At 40.1% G+C, this 25188-nt stretch overlaps 1 protein-coding gene across 4 annotated transcripts in view; it reads left to right on the plus strand.

Annotated features, from left to right (window-relative positions):
• Positions 1-2025: 2025 nt before the first annotated feature.
• PACSIN2 (protein kinase C and casein kinase substrate in neurons 2) overlaps positions 2026-25188 on the plus strand; it is a 53571-nt gene continuing 30408 nt past the window's right edge. For 3 of the 4 annotated variants that reach the window (XM_068190626.1, XM_068190629.1, XM_068190630.1), the window contains exon 1: positions 2026-2185. The gene's annotated coding sequence lies outside the window, so the exon portion shown is untranslated. Of the gene's footprint in view, positions 2186-2259; positions 2285-25188 lie in introns of those variants that run through there. The other variant, XM_068190627.1, reaches the window with a different exon arrangement.

The following is a 25188-nucleotide window of genomic DNA, read 5'->3' on the forward strand; positions in this document are numbered from 1 at the left end:
GAGACTGATAGTTTGTGCCTCCAGAGTCAGGACTTGAAGATACATTTCTTACTCCTTTTACAGTAATTGTCCCCAGACTGGACTAAGATAAGAACATGGGTCCTGGTTTTCACAGGGAGTGGCACAGATGCAGTCAGCACAGTGGACTTGTGCACAGTGGCGTGATTTTGGGGCACAAGGTGGTGGCATTCATTGAACTCTGTGTGGAATAGTTGGGGATTTTCTGTGCCAGTCCACCCCAGGCTGCAGGTTCTGTGCTCTGCCAAATTGGAATTCCCTTTCATCGCAGTATGAGCTCTGTTCTATGATTTACTCTGAATTCCTGTTCTGTTTCTTCCATCTTTGAACAAGTTTGAGCATTATTTGAGCAAACAGAGATGAATGACTGTTTTGATGTTAGATTGAAGAAAATCTAAGTGTTCTGGCATGGAAGAATTTCCAGCTTTGACAATGCTCCAGGCAAAACAGAAGCTTAATTCCTTACAGAAAGAGCTGTATTTATGATTGTATATGTCCCCTGTAGTGTGCCGTAAAGAAAGCTTGATCTCACATTAATGAGACTGTGGAAGACTGAAGTGCAGCTCTGGTCAGAAGTGTAAGAAACAATAAATTACAAGATTTATCCTCTCAAATGTGAACTGTTAACTTTCAACACACAAGAGTGAAGCAAGGCAAACTAGGGAAGGGAGAAACCACGTTCAATCTTGGGAAGCTTACCAACCTGGCCATATTTCACAGTAATGTTAAGTCAAATCCATTTGTCAAGGACATTCAGAAGATAAATTTTATCCCAGTGCTATGGTCTTAAAATCCTACTCAACTAATCTAAGTGAAGTTAATGAGTCACAGACCGAGTGAAAGAGTACAGGAAGACTTGGCGTCGATCTGATTATATGCGGACTTGCATAAGAAACACGGCCAAGAGGAAAGTACTCTTAGGACTGTTTTGCAGCCCTACCCAGTGATCCAGAGCTCTTGCTGTCCTCAAACCAGGCTGTCCCCGGGGACAGCGCTGGAGGCACAGCAGTGATGAGAAGGGCAGATGGGAGGGAAATGCAGAAACTAGCGGCGGAGAAGGCAAAGGCTGAAGGGACGAAGGAAGGTCACCGTGGTGGCTGCTGCTTGGAACTTGAAATAGTTCTCTGTCTAAAACAAATAAATCCGCAAGATAGGCGAAGGCGCGAGTAACAGTTGTGATAGTGGGCGAGAGCGGCGTAGCTCCGCGGAGGGCGGTGCAACCAAACCAGCAGTGCCGTGGCAGAGGTGGCCCCTGTCCCTGAGCCCGCGCCCGGGGCAGCTGCGAGCCCGGCCCGGCCCCGAGCCGGCGCTCCCGGTGCCGCGGTGCCGGCGGAATCAGCGCCTGCACCGCTGCCGGGCGCGGAGAAGTCCCCGACACTTCCCGGGATCTGTCAACTCGCTCACGTTTCGCTTCGGGAAACAACATCTGCTTATTCACCGTGCCGCGCCGTGGAAACGGGACACGGACGCAGTGTTATTCCCGCCGCGCCCTGCCACGTTCCGCAGGGCTCCTGTCACGGTTTCCTACACTCGGACACCTGGCTGACGCTGCCCCCGGGCTGAGCCCGAGCCGGGGCCGGGGGCGGTCGGAGCCCCCCGAGCTGAGCCCGAGCCGGGGCCGGGGGCGGTCGGAGCCCCCCGGGCTGAGCCCGAGCCGGGGCCGGGGGCGGTCGGAGCCCCCCGGGCTGAGCCCGAGCCGGGGCCGGGGGCGGTCGGAGCCCCCCGGGCTGAGCCCGAGCCGGGGCCGGGGGCGGTCGGAGCCCCCCGGGCTGAGCCCGAGCCGGGGCCGGGGGCGGTCGGAGCCCCCCGGGCCGAGCCGGGGCCGGGGCCGGGGCCGGGGTCGCGCGCGTGGCTTCGGCCGGCCCCGACGGCCAACGGGGAGCGCGCGCCGGCGGCGGGTGCGCGCCCCGGCCCTCACCGCCCCCGACGGGGAAGCGGCGCTGATTGGCAGTCGCGGGGAGCCAATAGGCGGCGGCGGAGCGATGGCTTGCCCGCGCTCTCGGCCAATGGGGAGGCGGCTGGGCGGGCGCCGGGAGGCGGGCGGGGGCGGCGGCGCCGAGCGGAGCGGAGCGGAGCGCAGGGGTCGGGTCGGTTCCGCCGCGCTCTCGCCGTCTCGTCACCCCCACCCCCGCCGGGCACGGGCGACGGGCAGGTCCCGGCGCTGCAGGTGAGGCTCGCTCCGCGCCCCGGGGCCCTGCCTTCGGGAGAGGCTCGAGCTGGCGGCCGGGTTGGGATCCCCGTCGGAACCGTTGGGCAATGGCGGGCGGTGGGTCCGGGCGGGGGGAGCCGCCGGTGCCGCGGCCGGGCCGGCGGCGCTGCCCGTGCTGGGGTCGGGCCGAGCGGGCCGGGCCGGGGGACGACCCCCGGGGAGCCCGCTGGGTGCGGGTCGCCCACCCCACGGCGCTGCGGCGGGCGCGGGGAAGGTGAAGCTCTCCTTGCACGGCGCCAGGCGGGGAAGGGCAGGGCTGGGGCTTGCGAGGGATGACGACACTGGCTCGGTTCCTGTAGGAGGGGAGAGCTCCCTGCTCGGGGAAGTTTAGTGACCCACTCGGTGTGGTGGCGGCTGTGGTTTGGGGAGGAGAAGAAGGCGAGGATAGAGTCGTAAACTTGAGCAGCTGGGTTTTAGCTCGCGGCTTGGAAATCCCGGCTCCCCGGATGATGGCAGGTAACGATGCTGATTCGGTGGGAGAAGATGTTTCTACGGGGGGAGTGAGGTTTTAGACAGCTCAGGCCCTCCTGAGTACTGGTAATGACCCAGCTCAGTCAAGCTTGTTGGTTTTGCCGTTGCCTCCTTCCCTCTTGACTTTCCCTTTTTTGGCCTATGGAAAGAGTCTCCTCATGTCCCAGAGACACATGTCTCCCATGTGTGAGAGACAGACATCTCTTTATGTGCACTGAGGATACCTGGTTAGGGAAGAACAGCGTGTGTACAGTGTCTGCCTGGCTCGCTGTGTCTGTCCTTCTCAGCTGTCTCTGCTTGGAGTGACTCAGAAGCTGATAGATTTAGTCATCCTTTTGCCTGAGCACCAAAAGAAGTCAGAAAGATGCAAGTGCTCTACTCTGTTCTTTGTAAATTGAACATTTTTAAAACTAAATGCAGTCTTGCAGTTTTAAACGCTTGAATTACTTGATTGAAATCATAGATTAGCTAGGATAATTTAAAACTAGTTCACCACTCCTTATGTTTCCTGTACCTGTTTGTGTAAGTTAGCTCATTTGACACAGTCTGGGGTAAAAAAATGAGTCGTGGATGTGCTAGGCACTTTTGTTTCTGTGTGCTCTACGACCTCCTGCTTAGAAGGCTGCCACGAGACTGTTCTCTCTTGCTGTTGGGGAGTGGGTGAGGGGTTCCCTTCTGGTAATTTGGATTTAATGCCAGAATCTATTCAGCTCTCCTTTAAAGCCAAAAACCTTTCCCCTGCTTTTAAAAGTTTAAAACAATAGTAGTGCATTATTATAAGAGCCATAGTGAAGGCTGTATTATGTAAACAACTGAGTTTTCATTCTGGTTTAATGCAACAAAAGGATCATTCTCGAACTAAAAGAGTTTGCCAAGTGTGTTTCAGATGGTCCAAACTTGTTAATTGCATTCTTTACTATTAAGGTTATTAACACTGAACGCTCATGTGCTGGCTGTTTTATACCTGTACCTGCCTGAAATTATGTTTTGTCAAACTTGCAATTTGCCTTCAAAGATAGTAGTTATATTCTGCCAATTATGGCTGAATCAGCTTAAACAGGAGCACATATTAGCATAAGGAGCATGTGTGTTGAGCACAGTGCAGCATCGTCTTAGAGATCCCTGATCTCTGTACACCACAGCTTCAGTGTGGTGAGCAGAAGAGGTGTGCCGGTGCCACCTTGCCGGGACCGTTCTGTGCTGAAGTGCTCCAAACTCCCTTTGGGAAATAGTTTGCAAATCTGGATCAATTTTTTCTTTTTTATGCCTTTGATATACCATCATAATAAAATGGTTTTTTTTTTTGTGGTCTAGATCATTGTGGTCTATGAATGTTTTTAAACAGTGCCTTCAGAAAATACCTATATGATATATCTTTCTGGTGGGTACATGTCTGCTTTCTTTTCTTGTGACAAGCCACTTGAATGTTGATCTGAAATCAGTGAACCTGTTATTTTTACCAGGTGACATGTTTGGATGATTTAGTGTCAGGAATGAGAAGTTTTGTTCTTGTGGTCTGTCTGTGGAGCATACGGACACCTTTTCCTGCTCTAGAACTGAGTGAGCTGCATGCTGAAAGATGTCCATCTGTCATTTCTGTGCTTCCCTGTTGGGCTTAAAATGAGCCTGGAGGTGACTGTGGGTTGAATGGGTAGCCTGTAAATGAAGGCTAAGAAAATTCCGTGCTTATTGCAGGAATTGGGTGAAATGGTTAGCAGTGCTGTCAGTCAAAAGTTGCCTGTGCTTGTACAAATCTGTGTTGTAATACAAAGTAGCTAAAAGGTAGCTTTCTGTTTCTGAGTTGGTGCCTGGTTTTCTTAGTGAAGCAGCTCCTGGAAAAACTTCATCTTCTCATGCATTAAGCCAGGAGAAGAGTGGATGCAGACTGAAGGTGGTTTTTGGTTTTGGTTTTTTTTTTTTTTTTGTTTGTTTGTTTTGTTTTGTTTTTTGTTAATATATTTTTTAAACAACCATATAAACTAATACATGAGTGCCTTTTTAAAAAAAATACTAGGATTTAATGACTTTCCTGTTGCCCAAGGCCTGGATTGAAGTGTCTAATGCTTGAATTTAAGACTAGTCTGTGAGATTACCAACTTCTTTGTAACATGGGATTTAATTCAGACTCTGTCATAATCCCCAGAACTTCAGGAGGTGACACTTCTCCTTTCAATTAAACCCAGTTACTGATTTTTGACTTAATGTAACAGTGAACTATTCCCAAGAGATGAAAAGGAAGAAGTAGTAACTAAACGAGTGATGTAACTGTGCTGAGATAAACCCTGTGATCGAATAGAATGCTGTATTTAATATGAATGTTACCTGGCTGGTTGGCTCACTGGGGTTGAGAAGAACGACCTGGAGTGCACAGTAAAACAGCTGCTGTACTCTGGGGCTGGTTCACAGCCTCCATAGTCCAATTTGTCACGAGACTTGAATGTTGTTTCTTTATGTGTTATCCTTTAAGGTGTCTTGCAAAGGGGAGGAGGGTAATCCAAATTTCTGTGATGGTGTTGGTCTAGAATCTGTCCTGATGAGTGCTCCTTGGAGTGTGAGGGATTCTGCTTGTGCCACTGGTGCACTTGCTAAGAGTCCTGTGGATCTTGGTGGACAGGATGTGTCAATATTTGAGGAGGTTCCCAGCCCTAATTAGTAAACAGGGGTAGAACTAACAGGGCTATTGTAACACTGCAGAGTGAGGAGCTCCAAGGCAAAAAGAAAATGTCTCTCAGGCTTTAAGTAAGGTGGTTTGGTTCAAATTTTTAGATTATGCAAATATTTTAAAACTGTTCTGACTTTCACAAGGTATTGTAAATATTTTGATAGTATTGGAAACCTTTATCTTGAACTGTTTGGCTTTGGGCCAGTGTATATTGCTAATCCTTTCTGCTTGTGTAGGACTCTGCTTTAAGAACTAATTTCAAGGCATCTGTAGACTAAAAATTTTAAACAACCTTCTTTGCCTTTTATCACATACCCTAGAGCAGTGAATGACAAACCAGGCTACAGTATAAACAGCAGAAATGGTGCAAATGGTCTGCATGGTATTATTAAATATTTCTTTGACAGAGTTTTACTGAAACCAAAAAGGCTGGATTTTATGTCATCTTTTGACATAAACTTGTAAATGTAACATAGTATATGCCCTGAAAATGGGCACCACTCAGACTTCAAGTGATACTGTGGATGTGAAAGTATGTTCTAAGTATCTTCTTTTGCCAGTTCTGATTAATGCATCATGGAATCCTGCTGTACTTGCAAGCTCTTAGCTTTTGATATAAAGTAATAAGTCATTTGCTACTAATAAAACAGGCTGACCTTGGTGTCACTGTACTGTTCATCCTGAAGTCCTTGTTGCAGAAGTGTGATATTCTTTCTGTCTTATTTTATTGTGTCTTTGTGCATGAGTAGCACAAACAGGGCTCATGAGTCTGCCATTCATGTATGATTGTACATTAATCTCTCCCACATACCAGGTATATCTATTGCCACGTGGTGATTGTAGCAACAAAATGTGTATGTGGACTGGGCTCTGAAAGGCCTAGCAGAGTTTTTGTGCCTGGCATCTCACAGCCAGGGTTTTGGGTTACAAAAACAGCTTGCACAGAACTTCTGACCTGGCATAGCAATAGTAGCTGAATATCGAAATAATATTTTTTAAAAGATATTTTCTTTTATTCTCAATAGCAGATGCACAGCCATACTTGATTAACTTTAAAGTAATATGACAGAGAATATAATGAGCTGTTTTTTTCCTAATTTCTGACTTAATGTGTTAAATAAAAGGTGCAGAGTGAATATGCTTAATATGCCCTTTTTAAAAGGGGTTATGTGAAGTACAGATTTTAATAAATAATCTGCAGTGAGTCATAGGACAAACGGGACATGGTTTTGGTTTGATTTAAACCTCTCATCCTCTCCCTTAATTGAGGCTTTCTTGGCAATTTGACAGATATCTACCTCTGCTGAGTGGAACAATGCTGCTTTCTTTTTGGGAGAAATGATAAATGGATAAACAGGTATAGATCTGTTAAATGAACTCTCTGTATTTAATGGAGCCACAGGTATGCAACATCAACTTGTAGGCATGCTTACTTCCACAGTCCTTGAATAATATTCTCAAAAACATTTTTTCCAAGTCTTCAGGTTCTCTTTTTCCCTTAATAGTTAAAGATAAATGCTTCAAAACTCATTTTTCAATTACCTGAAATAATCTAAGCACTCAAAGTAATCTGATACCTGGTCAACATATAATTGTGCTTAGTTTCTAGGTGCTGCTGAACAGCTTGCTTTAAGGTCTAGAGGGAACTCATTTGAAGGAAATTACTCCTAAGTTCTTGCTGTGTTGAGTGAGGTTATGATTCCATTCCAAAATGTGAATATGCTGTTTTATATAGGACAAACTAGGTAACCATTTCCTTTACACAACTTTTCATTAGTTTTTGTGTGTTAGAGAGCTTCATATAAAGAGTGCTGTCAGTCTAGTGTCATTCAGATACAGATAGAAATAAATTGAGTAGTTAGCTTTTCCTCTTTTGGGCAGTTAAATTCTTAGAAACTGTTACACCCACATCTGGGAATATTGCCTTCTCACTGGTTATTATGTTAGAGCTCTGAGAGTTGAGGTTTTTGTTGTTTTTGAAAGTTGGTGCAACTGAAAGTAGTAACAACCAGCACATATGGATAAAGAATAACTTTTGCCAATAACTTTTGATTCATAGTGCCGCTTCCCAAAGCACACTTCCATGCTGTCTTAAGCAAACAGAGTTCTAAATGGGAAGTTATGTGAAGAAAAGTTTTATTCTCTTACTGTGTCATTGGTGGCCTATGGTGAGATGACCATAGTTGGATGCCAGCTGCCCACCAAGCAACTCTGTCAGGGCAGAGAAACTATAACAAAAGTCTCACAAGTTGAGATAAGGACAGAGATCATACCCCAGTTATGATCATGGGCAAAATATACTCGATTCAGGGACATTAACTCATTGCAAATCAAGTCAGAGGAGGGTAGTGAGAAATAAACCCAAATCTTAAAACACCTTCAACCAACCCTTCCCTTTTTCACAGGCTCAACTTCACTTCTGATTTTTCTGCCTGAGTGGCACAGAGTGACAAGGAATGGTGCTTGCAGTCAGTTCTTCACATGTTTATCTCAGCTACTCTTTGCTCCTCACACTCTTTCTCTCCTCCCACAGGAGATGGCTCTCCACAAACTTCTCCAACATGAATTCTGTCAGGCTGCAGTTCTTCACAAAGTGCTGTGGTGTGGGTTCTTTCCAGGGAGTCAGTCTTTCAGGAGCAGCCTGCTCCAGTGTGGGTGCCCCACAGGGTCACAAGTCCTGCCAGGAGCCTGCTCCAGCCTGGGCTACCCATGGGGAGTCACAGCCCCCCTTGGGCTTTCATGGCTCCACTCTGGGGTCCTCCATGGGCTGCAAATTTGGCTGTATCCTCAGGAGCAGTTGTTGGAGATGGCTTTAATGAATAGGCAGTTTTGGTAGGTGGATCATGCATTAGCATTCTGTAGACATTTGAAGATATTATTATTTGATTAAACACATTTTAATTGCTGCTGCTCTTAAAATATGTAATTAGGCTGATTATCCAATTGCTAATAGTATGCAGAAGAAATGTAGAAGAATGATTAATAGATTTTAGTCCAGGAAAGAACCATTTGTAATCATCTGATCTTTTCTGAAAAAGACCATCCATAGGACTTAGAATTAATCCCTGTTGGAATTTGCTACCTCCACAAAGAAAATTTCCCCTTTAGATAAAATGGATGTAGAGTCTACCACAACACTCTTAGGTGCCCAGTTAGCTAATTAGTCCTGCTGCCTCTAACAGGGTAATCTCTCTGATGCATAGTCAAGTAATATAGACTTCTAGCTGCCTACCTAACAGCACTTTATTTATATCCTAAAATTCATTGAGCACATTCAGCTGAGTGTTCTGCTCCATTTCAGAATTCCTCAAACTTGATGCTTAAAATATTAGTTCATGTTTATGAGGTAGGGAAATTAAACTTTGTCTTGGTACAGCCCAATGTGAATTGCAAATTAGGATCTTTAGGTTGTGCTTGTTTTGGCAAACAGTCCAGATAGGTTTATCAGCACTGATTTTGGTATTATTTTAAATATTTCCTCAGGCTTTTAAAAAATTTGTCTGGGCAGTAGATCAGTCATGATTCCTGGTCTGTTCACAATCACCAATAATAATGATAAAAAGCTCAGCAGTACCTTGATTAACACATCCAACTTTGTTATATTTCTTGACTCTGTCTTTGTAGGACTTAAAATAAATGTAACATCAGACTGAGGTTGTATTATTCTGTATCTTGATCAGAATAACGAAACCATCAGTCAGGATGGTGTCCTCATAAAAAAGAAAGTGATGCTAAGGATTTGGTTGTATAGTATCTTTCTTTTTACTTTGTAATAACAATTATCAACTTGGTATACTCAGATGGAATCTCTCTTGTTCTGTTTATTAAATTAACCTGTCCTGGTTCTGGCCAGGACAGGTTAATTTGTGCAGTAGGCAGGAGGGGCACGGCCAGGACCTGGAGGTTATTCTCCACCACCTCAGGTAATTTTTCCAGGGAGGGGGGAAAGGCTTCCTTCAGGAGCATGAAGGAGGGAGTGCCTGGGCATTGTCAGGGTGATTCTTTGTGCTGAGCGTGCTAGAGCATGCCAAATTGAATTTTAAAATTCTTGAACAAAACCTGGTTTGGGCTTCTAAGTCCTTTTAATTTCTAATTTAAGGGCTAATAATCATACCAGTCAAATAAGATTATTCATCTTCTGCCTTGTTACTACATTGGGTGATAGCATTGTTGTGAAGGTTGTTACAGTAAGGATAATAAAGGAGCTTTAAATATATTTGCAGTCTACCAATACAGTTATTTCTGTGTTCATTCTGCTATCTTCCATTATTTCTAGCTTTTGTTATATTTGTTACTGTGAAATTCCCTTCTTTTCCACTTCACTTAGAGGTGTTTCTGTAGGTAATGTGGTTTTCTTCTTCTAATCTGGCTTTGGGGACAGCTATTAAAAAAAGTCTTGTGTGATTATCTGTTATATACTAATATTAAAATAATACTGAAGCAGTTTTACTTTATCAGATTGCTGAAGCTGAGCTTCTCAGGACAGGATGACTTCTAGTTCTGTCATCCATTCTCTTTTGAAGTGTGGATGCATGGAGTTCCTTCGTGGTGAATTCAATGCGCTGTTTGAGTTAGGACACTGTCACCTATAAATCCCATACAAATTTTGGAGTTGGGAAGGTGAAACATGCAACACACACGGGTGGGACCAAAGGGCCCCACAATAATTCTCATTCCCACAGCAGCTCGTTGCAGAAGGAGCTGTGTGTGCTGTGTTGTGTAGTGTGCATTAGTGGTCTCTAGTAGATACCACTTAGTGCTTGTGTGGTGCAGAGATGCTGTGGAGTGTTAATTGTTCTTTAAAGTTGCTAATATTTCAAATGAGTAATGAATATTATTGCAGAAGTCTCACTACTCCTTTCTTGACCAGTCCTTTCTCCCTACATAACCACTTACAAGCTCTTCGGCTGTGTGACATGTACAGTGAAGTTTCAGTGTTATTAAATGGCCTTGATTTATGTTCCCAAAGGCAATAATATAATCTCTTACTTGTATGCTTACACATAAGCAAAGAAAAAAATCTTTTTGCCTTTCTTTCAGGGTTCCAGCCTTTCTCTGAAGGGTATCTTGTGTGTGGTCTGTGTTCTTGCCTATTCTTTGTGTTAGCATAACATCTTGTAGCTTGTTAAACTGGCTCCAAAGTTTGTTGCTGCTTCTACTCGCAGTAATAAGTTACTTCAAAACCAGTGATAGTCTGTGTTGTGACTAAAACAGGAAATCAGAGTTTTTCACTGGTGCTCAGCTATTTGTTCTTGCTACGTGCCCCGTGGTGGTTGTGTTTATCTGGCTGTGCTGTGTCTGGGGTCTGTTCTCTGGTCCAGCAAGAAACTTTTTTATTTTTGCAGAGTCATTTTCAGCTGGATCAAGCTTAGCACCTGACTTCCCAAACAGAATCGATGGCATAGGGATGGGTCAGGAGGGATGACTGGGGATGTGACACAAACAGTATCAATCACTGTCAGTGCAATGAATTTATGCCATAACAAAGTGATCAGGCTATGTATTGAGCTATGCAGTGCAGTGAATAATTTCTGTAAAGTTGACCTGCAAAGTGAATGTTGAATGTAAACAGCTCTCTGTATAAGTGCTTTTATAATCAGATGCATGCCAAAGGTGGTCAGGTGTAATAAAGGAGGGGAAATGGAATGGGTGTAAATGCAACGCTGCTGTTTGTCCTGGCAGCTGAAGCTGTGCCACCTGAGCTGCTGAAATGCAGTTGAGAAAGATGTGACACTTCTTCACTCACACTCTACCCTTACACTGTCTACAGTTAAGGGAATTGCAGATATGCTTGAACTTGTTTCTTGATTTTTACCAATTTCAAATCCATGGGAGAATAGAAAATAAGTATAAAATGATATCAAATTCATCAATTTAAAGGTAAACTTCTGTGTGTTTTCTTGATTTTTTTTTTTTTTTTCTTAAAATATTCTGGAGTGGAAGTACCAGAAGACAATTGAAATACTTTTTAAAGTTAAACAAGTTCCAAGTGGAAAGGAGCCAAAAGTCCTTGCCTTTTTAGAATATTCACTTGTAAATAATATAGGTGTTTCTAAGATTTAATGCTGATATTTTATTCTTATATAATGAAATACAGTAAAAAGGGAATGCTAAATAATTGTTTTGAAACTCCCAGGAGATGATTGAGATTAATCTGTTAGCACACAAGGTTTTGAAGAAGTAGCATTGAATTTCAATTCAATATTTGATTTCCAAAATTGATGCAATTTTGTGGAAAGAATCAGGTGTGGTTTTTATAATGTTAATATCTTCTTTCCTTTTCTTTTTTTTTCTTTCTCCCAGGGTAAAATCTAGGTGTACAAAAACCCCATGCTATTGCTATCATTTTCCAGACTGAACAACTGCTTCCCTACCTTATTGAAACCTCTTTGGGTTTATGTTTTTGGGTGTTTGTTTTTTGTGCTTTTTGGTTTTGTGAGGGATTTTTTTGTTCATTTGGTGGTTTTTGTTTGGGTTTTATTGGTTGTTGGTTTTTTTGGGGGGCGGGGGGGTTGATTGATTGGTCGGGTTTGGTTAGAATTTTTGGAATTTGAGGAGTAGATTTAGTTGGGTTACTTTTGTTCTGTGATACTGTCCAATCTGCTTTCTTGGCTATTCTGAGTGAACTACTATACCACCAGATTTATTTTTCTTTGGGCAGGTGCTTAGATTGGCTAGGAGAGAGCATCTTAGAACAGTATTGCAGAACATTTTGTGGTTTTCTTTGTTTAATTGTTGTGTGCACTGGTAAAGGTGCCTGGGATATCATGAATGTCTTGGCTATTCAGTGAGATAGAACCAAATTAATTAGTTATGTTCATACACACAAATTTGAAGAAATTAAAGGACAATCCATATAGTTTTAAGTGATATATATGTGAACCTTAAAATTTATTTGAAATGAGATTTGATCTTAAAATTGGTTTGAATTTGGCTAAGAAATTCTTTGTCCAAAGTAGTATACTGGCAGCTGCTTCTGCTTTGGCTTGTTGCATCCCTAGATCAGAGAGCAACATGTGTGTTTAGTCTGTATCAAATGACTGCATTTTAGCTCTTGGTTTAGCATAGGCTATTCCCTGGTTTCTAGTAGAATGTAAATCTGATGGTGTGTGGTGCCATGAGTAAAATCTGTGCTGTGCAGTGTTAATCGTTGTCGGGTCAGTCCAAACAGATCCATCACTGATAAACACAAATAGATGAAACAAGTATCCTACAGTGATTCTGAATTTATTTTGGGCTCTGCAAGATAACCTGTAGTTTCTATGCTTTAGACTTTGATTAGTGTGGTAAAATATGATGTTGTTTCTGTTTCCACAGAGATCCATTTAGCTGGGGTTTTTTACTAGCCCTATACAGAAACTAAAACTGTGATTGGAGACCTCCCCTTTATCCCTCCTCCCCTTTCTTGCAAAAGAGGCTGGATAGGAATCACCTTTGTTTCTACTTGTTGTAAAGCATAGCAGAAACACCTTGAGTAATTAAGGAAAAGTAGTGCTAAATTTAGCATGTAATTAATGTGTTGCTAAACAAAATTATTAGTTTTACAGTAATAATTTTAGAAGTTTTTATGCCACTGCAAGGGTATCTTATTGCACAGCAGGAAAGAAATGAACAGGTTTGGAAGTTTTCAAGTACTAGTAGTTTTCAAGTACTAAAGGTATTTCATTTGGTTTGTGTTTTATTTTTTTGCATTTGCAGTATTTCTTTCGCATATTAATTATTTCATACATACAGATAAAATACTATGTTTTCTGAGTGAATATTGCTGTCCTAGTATAATATCTTTTGATATGATTTGTCTGAGTTGCGAATGATGTTAGTATTTTCGTTTTGAAGTTTATAGTGTGTTTGGGTTTCTTTAATTTTCAGGGTTGTGTAAAGCATATAATTTATCTAGCACACTCCCTGGAATGCAATTTATTAGGTAGGAAAAATACCATCAAAATCTGTTGTACAAATTGGCTCTTTAAAGCTGAAGATTTTATAAACACGCTTCTCAAAATATGTTTTGAATTTGCCGAGGAAATCACGTGAATCCTTCAATTTTTTTATTGCAGTGAATAGTTACAGAAGAAAGTTATGTAATCTCATTTCAGGAAAAAAAGCTTTTATGAAAATCTTGTGAAACACTCTTTGTAATGCAATACCAATTAACTTGTGCAGTGTTCAACCCTGCAAATGGGGAGAAATAAGCAATGTAGAACTTACAGCTCTTGTTAAATTGCTTTGTCAACTGTTGTTGCAATCCTCCAGGAATCTCCACATTGCTTCCCAGAATGAATTAAATTTGAGCTACCTTCTCTAGTTATGCAGCTGAAGCGGCTCAAGAGAATTATTGGGCTGTGCAGAGAATAGCATATTGCACCTAGGCTTTGACATTAGAATTTATGTAGCTGTGAATACTGAAAGAGCTCCTGGAAGTCCAACCACATCAGCTTAAAAAGACATTTATATCTTGTTTCCCAGTTGTTTTTCTGTCCTAAGGGGGAAAAAAAATCATCTCAGGTGAAAGACAAGTGCAAGTAGGGATTTGGCATATATATGTCAAATATATAAAATGAAAATGCAACAGCTTGGAGTTCTGCCTAAATCTAGGCTGCTGAAACTTAAATACTCAAGCAAGAAGTTAGGTCTTTGAAAATTCATTTTGCAATTTGTTACTTGATTTCTTTTGGTTTTGTCTGGAATTCAGAGCTCAATACAGAATTACTGATTATCTGTGTTAAGCTGAGTAAGCTGTACAGAAGTAACTTGCCTCCAAATGCTGAAATCATTGAATATATTCTGGAATATTACTGTTGAAATTCCCTAACTGAAGGACTGTAAAATAAGAATTTAGAGGTTTTCAAAATTTGGATGAGCTTTTAGTGCCTTCATCTTATAGGCAAAAGTACTGGCTTTGTACTTGGATATATTGGATCCCTTGAGCCAGAAGTTTTTCTCATAGCTAAAAGAACCCTTCTTGTATAATTGTGTCCTGTTTACTTTGTATCAGTGACATTAGGAGGAACTTTTTTCAACGTGTTTATGGTGGTGCTGTCTTCCATTGACTTTCACCTTTCCAGACACAAGAAAATGGGCAGTGGTGATGCATTTTGTCAGTTGGAACCATGGGGAGTTAGTAAAAGTAATTTTAAAAGTAATTTTGCTAGGACTTAGTCACAACTGTGAGCCAGCACTAAACCTGTTCAAATGGCCTTCTTTATTGCTGCACTATTTTTAGGTTGAAGAGGCTATCTTTAGAAACTTCTTTATTTGGTGAATGTTGTAGGGATATAGTTCACATATTCTCATACAAGCATCCAGGGAGAACTTTGAAAAAAACTGTAGGACTCTTCTGATATTGCATAACAGTTATGCAGCAGTTCTAAATTGTTCCAGTTGGTACCAGGCATCCTTACTGAGAGCCTCAGAGTGAAGACCAAGAGAAGATTCGTGTGGCAATTACTGTATCTTCTTTTAGAGAAAGTTCTTACATCTGAACTGCAAGTGGCTATTAGTTCTAACAAAATGTTGGCTAGACTGGTTTGGTGTCATTAAAATCCTTCAATTTGTGTATCAATAAGAATAGACACACAAATATTTCTGAAACGACAGCTGTCTTCCTTTAAAAGGAGCTTTAGGTGTCCGTGGTAGAAATGCAAGTCTGAAATAGTTTGGATATAGAGTTTTATCTCACACCAGTGGATGCTACAATAAAAATATGTTCATGTGATAAGGAGCAGATAGTTATATGAGGATGTACCATGGCCAGGACAAAGACTAATTGTTGAGTATGTGTGTACCAAATGAGTGTTTTTTCTAGCTTAATTATTTGAATATCTGCAATTTATGTCATGCAAAATGGATCATAGTGAAAGACCTATGTCATTACATGAATTAAGTATAGTGTGAACATTTGTGTTGTACCAGTACCATGAAATTTTTCTTCACATATTAGAATTCATAGTTAAAGGATCAGTGAATAGCTTTGGCTGCAAGATTCATCTGTGTAGCCTTGTACTTCAGCATAAGAAAAAAGAAAAATGGACTACAGTTGTGTGTATGCAGAAGGTAAAAAAGCAAATGAAATGTAATTGGCCATGAGAATGACACTCTAGCTTTTGTCTTTCAGAAGTTGAGTGATGTCTTGTGAATTGGTAGATAATTGATTGTAGAGTCCCCACCACTGAACACTTTGAAGCTGTGACTGGACAGGGTGCTGTGTAATCTCAGCAAGGCTCCCTTCCCATGAAAGATTGGACTAGAGAGGTCAGGCTGTTCACAGTTCTGTGATCATTATAACTTGACAAATACACAGCTGAAGTATTTCTTGTGGGATCTGATTACTGTAGAAAAGTGTGGTTGTTGAACACTCTTTGAAGAGATATTGAGTAGTCCAACCTCATCTGCTCCCAGGACTTGTTTTCAGGATCCTGTGACCCTCACCATAATCCTCGTCTTTTCCCAATTTCATCAGTTATTGTGTCGACTTCCCAATTAAAATCTGGCATTAAAAATGCAAACAGAACTAACATTTATCTTCTGTGGACCTGAAAAGTAATGTTTTGTTTTTTTTTTTCCTGATGAAAACAAAATCTGCTAAATTATCCTCTGTCATAGTTAACTAGATCATCAATTGTCAGACTCAAATGAGCAGAATTTCCAATGCTAAAGTGTCACTGGTCCATGACAGGATCAATAAATATTAGCCTTCCTTGGTTTGAAATTGGCATTTTCAGCTGGAATTATGGCTACAGGCTTTTTAAGATAGTATGGCAAACATAAAGTAGATTAGAAAGTGTTTTCCCATGAAATATGCTGAATATTCAAATTCTTTATAGCCCTCATAAGGGGAAAAGGTAGGCAATTTGTTGGAAGGTGCCAAGAGTTGGACATTTCATTTTCAGTTTCATAAATCACAAGATAGAGAATAAATGCATGTTGTCTAATGAATCAAGGTTATTAAGGGATATTAAGCTCTTGAATACTCTACATAGCACATTATTTACTAATGCTATTTTTTAGATGTAAAATGTAGCTATTTTTAAGTGTATTGTCTATTTTTATCATTTTGGGTGACTGCATCAACTGGATATTTTCCCTTGGTGAAGCAGTTCTTTTATCCTTTAGAGATTGACAGTTGCAAAGATTAACTTGAATTGAAATGAATTTCAAGTTAAACACAAAAGGAAAGAAAGAAACCACTATGGGAGTATTTGTGTGTGTGCCCTTCAGATATTGTACCACAGGTTAATAATACTTAGTGACAAGAAAACCCTTACAGCTATACTCACCACCTCTCTTTTGTGCCTTTAGTCTTGTCTTTTTAAATTACACATCTGTCTTAAATGTGACTTTGCATGTTCTGAGATAACCTTAGTAGATACTCCAAAGCATATTTTAAAAATATTTTTTAGAGTTGTTCTTTCGTGTGCTCTGTACTCTTAAGCTTTAGGAGTAAGGACAAAACAGCTGAAACAGCTGTGGTCTGAGCCATGAATGTGTGAAGGTTCCTCCTGACCCTGACTCTTCAGCTGTTGAGCTGCCTTTATTAGCATCAAGTGTTAATGAGCTCATGGCTGCAGTTACTGGAGGGACTCTCTTCGTGGGTTACAGAAACTTCTCGCCTTCTCAAGACAGCTTGAAATGACCAAGGAGTTACCATGGTACTGTTTATTACTAGAGGGGGCATTAGCTTTGTGGATTTAGGAGATTTTCTAGAGGTGGGCCTACATTTTATCAAAATGTTTACATATTAAGACTTTAAGCTTTCCGAACCAGAAGTGAGAAATGTCTGTGCTTAAATTTCACAGGTGTTCTCAGCTGAAATGCTCTTGACTTGAATTGTGATGCTGAAGAGTGTGATTATGAAAAGCATCATATGTGTTGCTTGTACAATATTATAAATATCTTTCTATATGCACTTTCTGTCATGTTTTCTTCATTGTCTAATATTTTTTCTGCAGTATTTCAAAGTCTTATATATCTATTTTATTCTACCATAAGATGATGGTTCAATGTGAAATTTATTATTCATTGAATAAGCACATCACTTGGTTTTCTTATTAATGGGGAAACAGAAATCTTATTTTCAGTTAAACTTGGAAGGTATTTCTCTATAATTGAAGCTCTCATCTTGCAGCTGTTTCAGCTGTTGAATCATTTAATCCTTTTTTTGATTCCTTTGCTGCTCAGCCTCTTAACTGACGAGCCATATGGAGATATGGCTTTATAATGGCAGTCATATGTAGACAGGTGACTCTTTTCAGTAACCACAAACTATTGTAGAGCACTGGCTGAGATATTATTGTGAGCAGGGACACAGAGCCCTGCCCACAGTGTCATGGAGCAGTTCTGTCTGTGTTCATTGTCACCCCATCCTGGCCTTGGACAGGCACTGGGGATATCCCAGCTGTCAGCTGGAATACAAACCTTGGGAGGCAAATGTGGGATGGAATCTAGTGAGACATTCAAGCTGAACTCAGAAGCACGAGATCACTTGCTAGTGATAGGTAGTAAAATCCCTTGGAGGTGGACCCTGGTAGTGCCTTTTATAAGATGGCTGAAAGTCTCAATGTGTTAAACAGCTCTAGGCTAAAACTCTAGTTTATATATGGGTTTATGTATTTGTGGGCATATAGACCATTACATATATGCTTTATGCACAAAGTACATGTTAGAAATCCAGCTCAAGCTGTTCTTTTTGAGCATGTGCAAGTTGGATGTTGTAATTCAGAATGATTTTATTACATGATACTGATTTTTGTCTATTAAGATGCTTCATGCGACTATGCATCACGCAAAAATACCAATTGAATTCTATTTTCACTTAAAAGATGGTGTTGCATTTGAATATAATGACTATGTTGAATATAATAACTATTTGAATATAATATAACATTATAACATATATAACTATTTGAATATAATATAGCATTAAGCAGTTTTGTGATCATGCGTAGAATGATTTGCAGTAAATAGCTTAAGAAATTTGATCACTTTATTCTGAAGCTATTTGTGCCCTCTTTTCTCAGCTGTTACAACTATCATACTGCTGTTTTGTGAGTGTGGGTGTTACTGACTTAAGTAACACTGACTTAAGTAACTGACTGTTACTGAGTTAAGTTAAATTCAAAAAGAAAAAAGGCGTGTTATTGTACCTTTAGTAGCAATTGAGAATCCTTGTGTAGCCATTTAAAATGCTGAAGTTAGCAGCATATATGACAAAAAAGGCAGTTGTGTAATTCTTGCTTTTACTAAGACTTTGTTTCAATACGGTGATCAACTTTAGTCTTATTTGATATAAGTCTTGCATGCTTGAATCTTCAACAGCAGAGTTTTTCAGACTCTGCCCTTGAGAGAGCACTAAATTGAATCTGGTTGGGGTTATCTACCTTTCTTTTTTCTGCCTTCTGACTGTTCCTCATATACAGGTTATATGCTGCTGTTTCAGTGCTCCCCAGTCAGTGATGGCACAGCTTTATTAACTGCAAAAACACTATGGTGATGATGCGAGCAAGAGCTGTCAGCTCATGGGGCCTCTTGTCCCACTTTCCTTGAACTTCAGTCCAATTTAGGTAGCAGAGTAGATGGCTGACCTACTTGTACTTTGGTCAGACATTAATTTAAAATGGCATAAAAAGCTTTCCTTTTCCTGAAAAGTGGCAGCAGTGGTAGAAAAGACTACTCTTTGTGAGGTTAGTTGACCAAATTTTAGCATTCATCTCACATTATTATTATGTTTAGGGATTCTACATTTGAGTGATCTGTGTGTTTGTGAGCTGTGTAAGGTCACATAACAGGTATCCAGATTGCTGAAAATCATGGGTAAGCCTGGCTGCTCTACTGTGCTTTCTTTTCTAAACCCCTAACAAGATTAGTGAAACCTCTGTGAACCAAAGAAAAACTCTCACCTCTCTTGCCTAACCTGGATCTCATGTGCCTCTTTTAAAGCAGCACCTTGTTTTGCACACTGAAAACTCTTGATTTTTCCATTGCATTAAGGTTAAAGTAGGTGTAAGTGTACTGTATGTGTTTTTAAAAAACCCCAACCAAATCAAAACAAACAACCCCCCCCCCCACCTTTCTGTCTTTGCTTGTCAAATTGCATGTACAGGGAAGACCATAAAATATGATCTCTGATCCTAATATTTAAGTGTGATACTTCCAGGTAGCTTAGACCAATCAGTTTAGTACATGGTAAGGAGCGAGTTAATTATATTTATTACCAAAAATAATTACATGTGTTTAGGGAATGTTTAATTCTACTAAGTCAGCAACTCGTATTGTATAGATTACTAAGTTGTAAGTAGAGGTCTTCTGACCTTGTTGCAGTAATTACCATTTCAGGACCAGAAAATTTAATTGCCTAGAAAAATGAGAAGTCCTGGCTAAAGTTTATCTCAGATTCACTGAGCTGAAAATCTGTTTAAATAGAATTCAGGAGTTTCTTTTTCAGTGACCATGTTAATGAAACTAGGTATTGAGTAACCTTCTCTCCAACTTTAACACAACCAAGCAATTTAAATTCTCCTTGTAGTTCTTTCGAAGCTGCATTCACTTTGCTTTAAAATCTGAATTAATCTTATTTAATCTTAAATATGAAATACAGTCACATGCTCTTTTGTGCTGTTACAGTACAGCATTGATTTTTAATCACTTGGACAGATCTTTTATTGTTCCTAAATGAATAATTACTCATTTACCTTACTGTAGAAAAGGATAGTTGAAGTTAAATGTGCCTGTGGTTGTTTTCTTTCTGTATTTATGAATTGTATCCTGCAGAGTTCTGTACATTTTGTATCAGTTCCAGAAATGAAACTGATTAAATGGTGCATAATCTGATGACTGTCACAGCTGAAAATGTTGCTTTTAAGTTGTAAGGCCACCTTCTTTAGCAGTTTTTACATTGCTAGTGGTTTCCCCAAATACAGAACTACTCTGTGGTGTACTTTGAGAGTCGAGGAATGTTGCGTGATGATTTGACCTGCTTTTTTGTCAGCAGGGCTATGGCGGTGAGGGGATAATGCCTGCAGAAAATTGGTAATTATGGAAACTACTGTTTAAAACCTTCTCACGGCTTTGATCTGAGCCGACAGTTATGGAAGTGGTCATTTAATTTGTGCTTTAGGGTGCAAGTCCTGGGATACAGTTCTTTGCCAGCTTTGGCTGTCCCTTGAGCAAAAGCTATACTAGCAAATAATTTCTGGTGTTATAGGCTGCTTGTGTTGAGGATCTAGCCTAGAAAATTGCTGGGTTTGCTTACTACAGAGTAATCCATTCAGCTCCAAGGAATTTTGTGTGGAAATGTGACGACTCTGTACTGTTTATATCAAGTATAACATGAGCACATTGTGGTCTGTTATTTTAACTGTGGCTGGGGATCTTCTCTTTCACCTTCAGCAATGTCCTTCTGAGACTCTCTGTAGGAAGGTCTGTTATTCTTTGTGCTTTCTCTTTCCATGGTAAGGAAATCATCCTTTATTTGTATCTACAAAAAGTGACAGAAAAATTCACTAGTACTTGAAGAGTTCACAGATTTTCATGGGTTCACCCATGCTGGTTCCCCTGCCCCAGTCAGCCTTCCTAGTTTTTGCCAATCATAGTCATCTGTATCTCACTAAGATAAGCAGAAAATAGGGTATTCTGGCATGTTGTTAATGCACAGATTTAGTTTCTAACAGTGATTTAAGCTTTGGAAACAAGTCTGTGTTAAAGACCAGGCTGAATTTGGTTCAAATGAGGTATCTGAATTGGTTCTCTCCTGAAGTAAAGAACAGTAGCTCCTCAGTGCAACCTTCAGATTCAGGAAGACAGCCCTGTTTCACCATCATTTAAGGGTTTAGATCTGTTCAATGCATGTCAGTATTTCATTGATTAATACTACAGCCCTGTATTTCCTGAGATGGAAAAGTACAGCTTTTGACTATGGAACACTGAAACAACACATCTGTTTCCTAAGTGACGCATCTGCAAAGTGTGCCTACGTGTTTCACTAAAATATTTAAAAACACTCTCCTCCACTGAAGCCAGCTGTATGATTAAAAATACCTTCCTTTAAAATGGGCCACCCATGGTCTTACCTAAAGGTTATAGTACACCAAATATTCAGCTTTGCAGCTATACAGAATCATATTATGACTGAAAACCCTGTGTTATTTTGAGTGCTGCAGTGTGGAGGGGGGGGAAGACATTAGCTTGAGCTACAAGGTTTTCATCAGCCCACAGGAAGTGCTAAAGTACACGCTGAGGAGAGAATTGTGTTTGTGGAAATGGAGGTTGGGCAGTGCTGAGCAGGTATTGTGGTTATCTGTGCAGTTAAGCTGCCCAGCTACATAGCTGAAAAAAATACCAGTGAATTAAGGCATGCCTTTTCAGGTAAATAGCTCGTAAACAGAATGTGGAACGACTTTCCAAACAACAGTCATAGTTGCTTTTCCTACCAAAATGTACTCTACTGTGTCATAGCTGATACAAAAGTATTTTTGTTGAGTGTGATGATTTGCAGTGTTTGTTAGAATGTAAGGGAGTGTGTTTATCATGTTTGAGCTGATGGCTCTGGGCTCATACAGCCTGCTGTCCACAACACACATCCATTTCTAGAATGGTTATTGTATTGCTTTTTATTTGTGTCCTTTTCTGGGGTTTCTGTTTTGAAGTAGAGCGGTGTTGTGCTGGGTGGTCACATAAGTAAGTTTTGATGTCTGAGGCAGTGCTTCTTGTAATGTTCTATTTTGCTTCTTAATTATAGGCCATTTTAGAGCAGTTGTGTACGTGTCACTGCTCTCTGCAACTGCTTTGTCAGTGCAGCTGTAAATGCTGTTTCATGGTTCCTCTCCTGGACAATCCATCAATATCACTGCTCTGCACTCTCCTTGGTTTTGCACTGTTGTTAAATTCTACTGAAGCTAAGTATGAAATGTATATGCTTTAGATATTTCCCTTGACATTTTATGAAATAAGTTTTCATTATGAGTGTATATATCAAGCCATCTAATTCCACTAGATAAAAAAATCAATTATTTATTTTTGAAAGTATCTGGACACTTAAAGACTAAATGCTTACAAAGTGTAATTTGCAAGTTGAAAACATGTGGTCTTTTGCTCCCTTCATGCTTTTTTTTTTAAACAAACCTAAAAGCATATTTATCTCAATTTTATTTATTTAGGAAGGATGCCAAGATATTAAGGTTCATTTAATTTTGGGAGACTTTGACAGGACATATGAATTAGTGTGTGATGTCATAGGCATTACAAAAGTGAACATTCTGGAAGGGTGAACATCTGTAATTAAATTAAAGTTCCTCCTGCACTTTATCATTTTAATCACTTGATCCTAAACAGTAGAAAACATCCAATTTGAGAAATCAAAGAATATTTTTGAATGTTATTTAACTGACAAATAATCCTGAGTTCTTCAGATGCTTTTCTGGCAAAATTTACTCAAAGCCAAATTTTATGCACTTTTTTTCTTACAGTGAAGAAAACATTAATGTGGATTTTCCCCTCATGCCTCTAGATTAAAAATAGCATAATCTGAAAATGTTAAGGTTTGTTTTAAATAGATGCAAATATTTTAAAGCTCCCCACATCACTTCCTCAACTTTGTATCTTAGCTGGTGTATCTCTACCGTTTAAAACATGTATTTTGCAGCATTAATAATTTCTGTGGTCAGTGTCTAACTTTAAATAAAAACCTCTGCAAAGCCTCTGAAGGTGATTAATAGCTTCCCTGGTTAGGACAAAAAATTGCACAATTAAAATAATACACCTACACGCACTGGCTTGTCAAGCTGAGAATAAAAAATAATTTTTCCACAAAGTCAGTGTTGCTATTTCAAGTATCTCCTGGTTAATTGGAAAAATGCAGAGGGAGGCTCTGCTGGCAGCATGTGGGAGCTCTTAGGGATGGTTAGGTCATGAATTTGCAAAAAAACCAGCATGTGTAACAGCAGCATGTCTAACCAGCATGTCTGGCCACTAATTATGGGGATGGAGGACAGGAGATAAGAGCTGCCAACACCAGGGCTGCCAGTCTTCTTTGGAGTGTGAGAGCGAGGTAGTGTTTTACATGGATGAAAGAAAATCTGTAGGCCAAGAGTCTTCTTGAGCATGTTGGGTCATTGCCTCATGTTTTGGGTGTACTTCTGCGCTGTGTGTTATTCCAATTGTTTGATCAGTAATTCTCAGTTTCATTTATTTAGTAAAATAATCAATAATGACCAAAATGGCTGTTCTTACTTCTTTTATTGTGGATGATGGAATGTATCCACTGTAAGATTGCATGACACAGTGTTAATGTGCCTGAAGAGTTTAATTTTAGAGACTGTCTCCTCACTAGAGTTGTGTGGGATTTTGTTACATGTGGTAATTATCATAGAAGTTTAATCTGTTTAGTGATCTGATGTGTGCTGAAACTATGACTTGAATGTGTGTTCATGGCTTGTACATTTAGGGCAGTGAATGAGTGCTACTTTCAGTGGTTTCACATTCAGCATTTAACAGATGTGGGCATGGGCAAATATAATCCAATACCAAGGAGGTTGTTGTGGACCAAGCAACCTTAAACTCAGGGTTTCCTTAATTGAGAAGTGCAAAGCGTCTGTTGTTACTCAGGGTTATGAATGACTACTATGAACTGATAGCTTTTTGTTATTTAATGCCATTTTATGTTATTTGCTAACTGAAAAATGTCTAGGTGGCAAATGATTCAGTTATCCAAACTAGAAAATCTAGGAATAAACATTGCTGTCAGTCTCAGGAGTGTTGTGCCTGGTAGGAAATAAGCTTTCAGAGTCTGTAACAGCATGCATTTCCTAGATTCCTTCCTTTAGTGCTCACGGTTCACCAAATAGGTTGCTGTCAACTTCTTTCCAAAAATCATTTGGTGCATGGCTCTGCCAACTATAACATAGAGGCTGAATTCCCCAAGAAACAGTGATTCAATTTCCTTTTACGGACTTTTCTCTGGTGTTTGTTGCCGTAGTTGTTTTCTTGATGGAGACGAAGGGATTATCTTAAATCCCTGTGGAGGAGGGTGCTATTCTCCCTGTTTTACAGATTTGAGACGAGTGGATTTGAGACTCTACCTTTAAAAATCTAAGGCCTAACTTCTGTTAATAAAATTTAGTCGTGTCTGCTGATTGCAATTAGAAGACTTCACAGCATTGAGTAGCAGTGATTAATCATGGTTTGATGCATTTTTTCCCTGCACCCAAGGGCTGGAATTTTTTGGTGTCACTTGAATGTGTAAACCAAAGCATTCTTTTTTCCTGTATTTACTTTTCATATTAATTAATGGACTTTGCAGTGTCAGTAGCTGTGATTCTTAACAGCATTTTTTACATGATTTTACAATATTGCTAAAGAAGTTATGTCACTTTTTCTAAGTGAACAGTAAACAGATTGCAACCCTGAAGAAACTGGAAGCTCTTATAGTGGAAGTTCTTTGGACAAAATAGAAAATTAAATAACATCTAAATTGCTTTATTTAACCAGGGAATATGAGATTGAGCATGTTCATGGCAGGTACACTTAGTAGTAAACCACAGTAGTTCACACTTAGAGCATAGACTGTATTTATTTCTGTACAAGGAAGTCTTGTTTCCTCCTATTCTGTGTGGAACAAAACCTGAGACTTCAGTGAATAATAAGGAAAAATATTATAGCTGAAAGTTCTTAGGAGCAGCTAATTGAAGTTGAGTCATGTTCTTATACATAAGTAATTCAGTCCTTAGTCATGAAACTTCGAATCTTGATGAGTCAGATCCATGGTGACAAATGCTGTCATTCCAAAAATAAATTTAAAAGGTAATGTGACCAGGTGCTTTTCTCTTCTAGAGGCTGA

The sequence above is a fragment of the Anomalospiza imberbis genome, chromosome 5 (genome assembly GCF_031753505.1).
Source record: "Anomalospiza imberbis isolate Cuckoo-Finch-1a 21T00152 chromosome 5, ASM3175350v1, whole genome shotgun sequence".
NCBI classification, from domain to species: Eukaryota; Metazoa; Chordata; class Aves; order Passeriformes; family Viduidae; genus Anomalospiza; species Anomalospiza imberbis.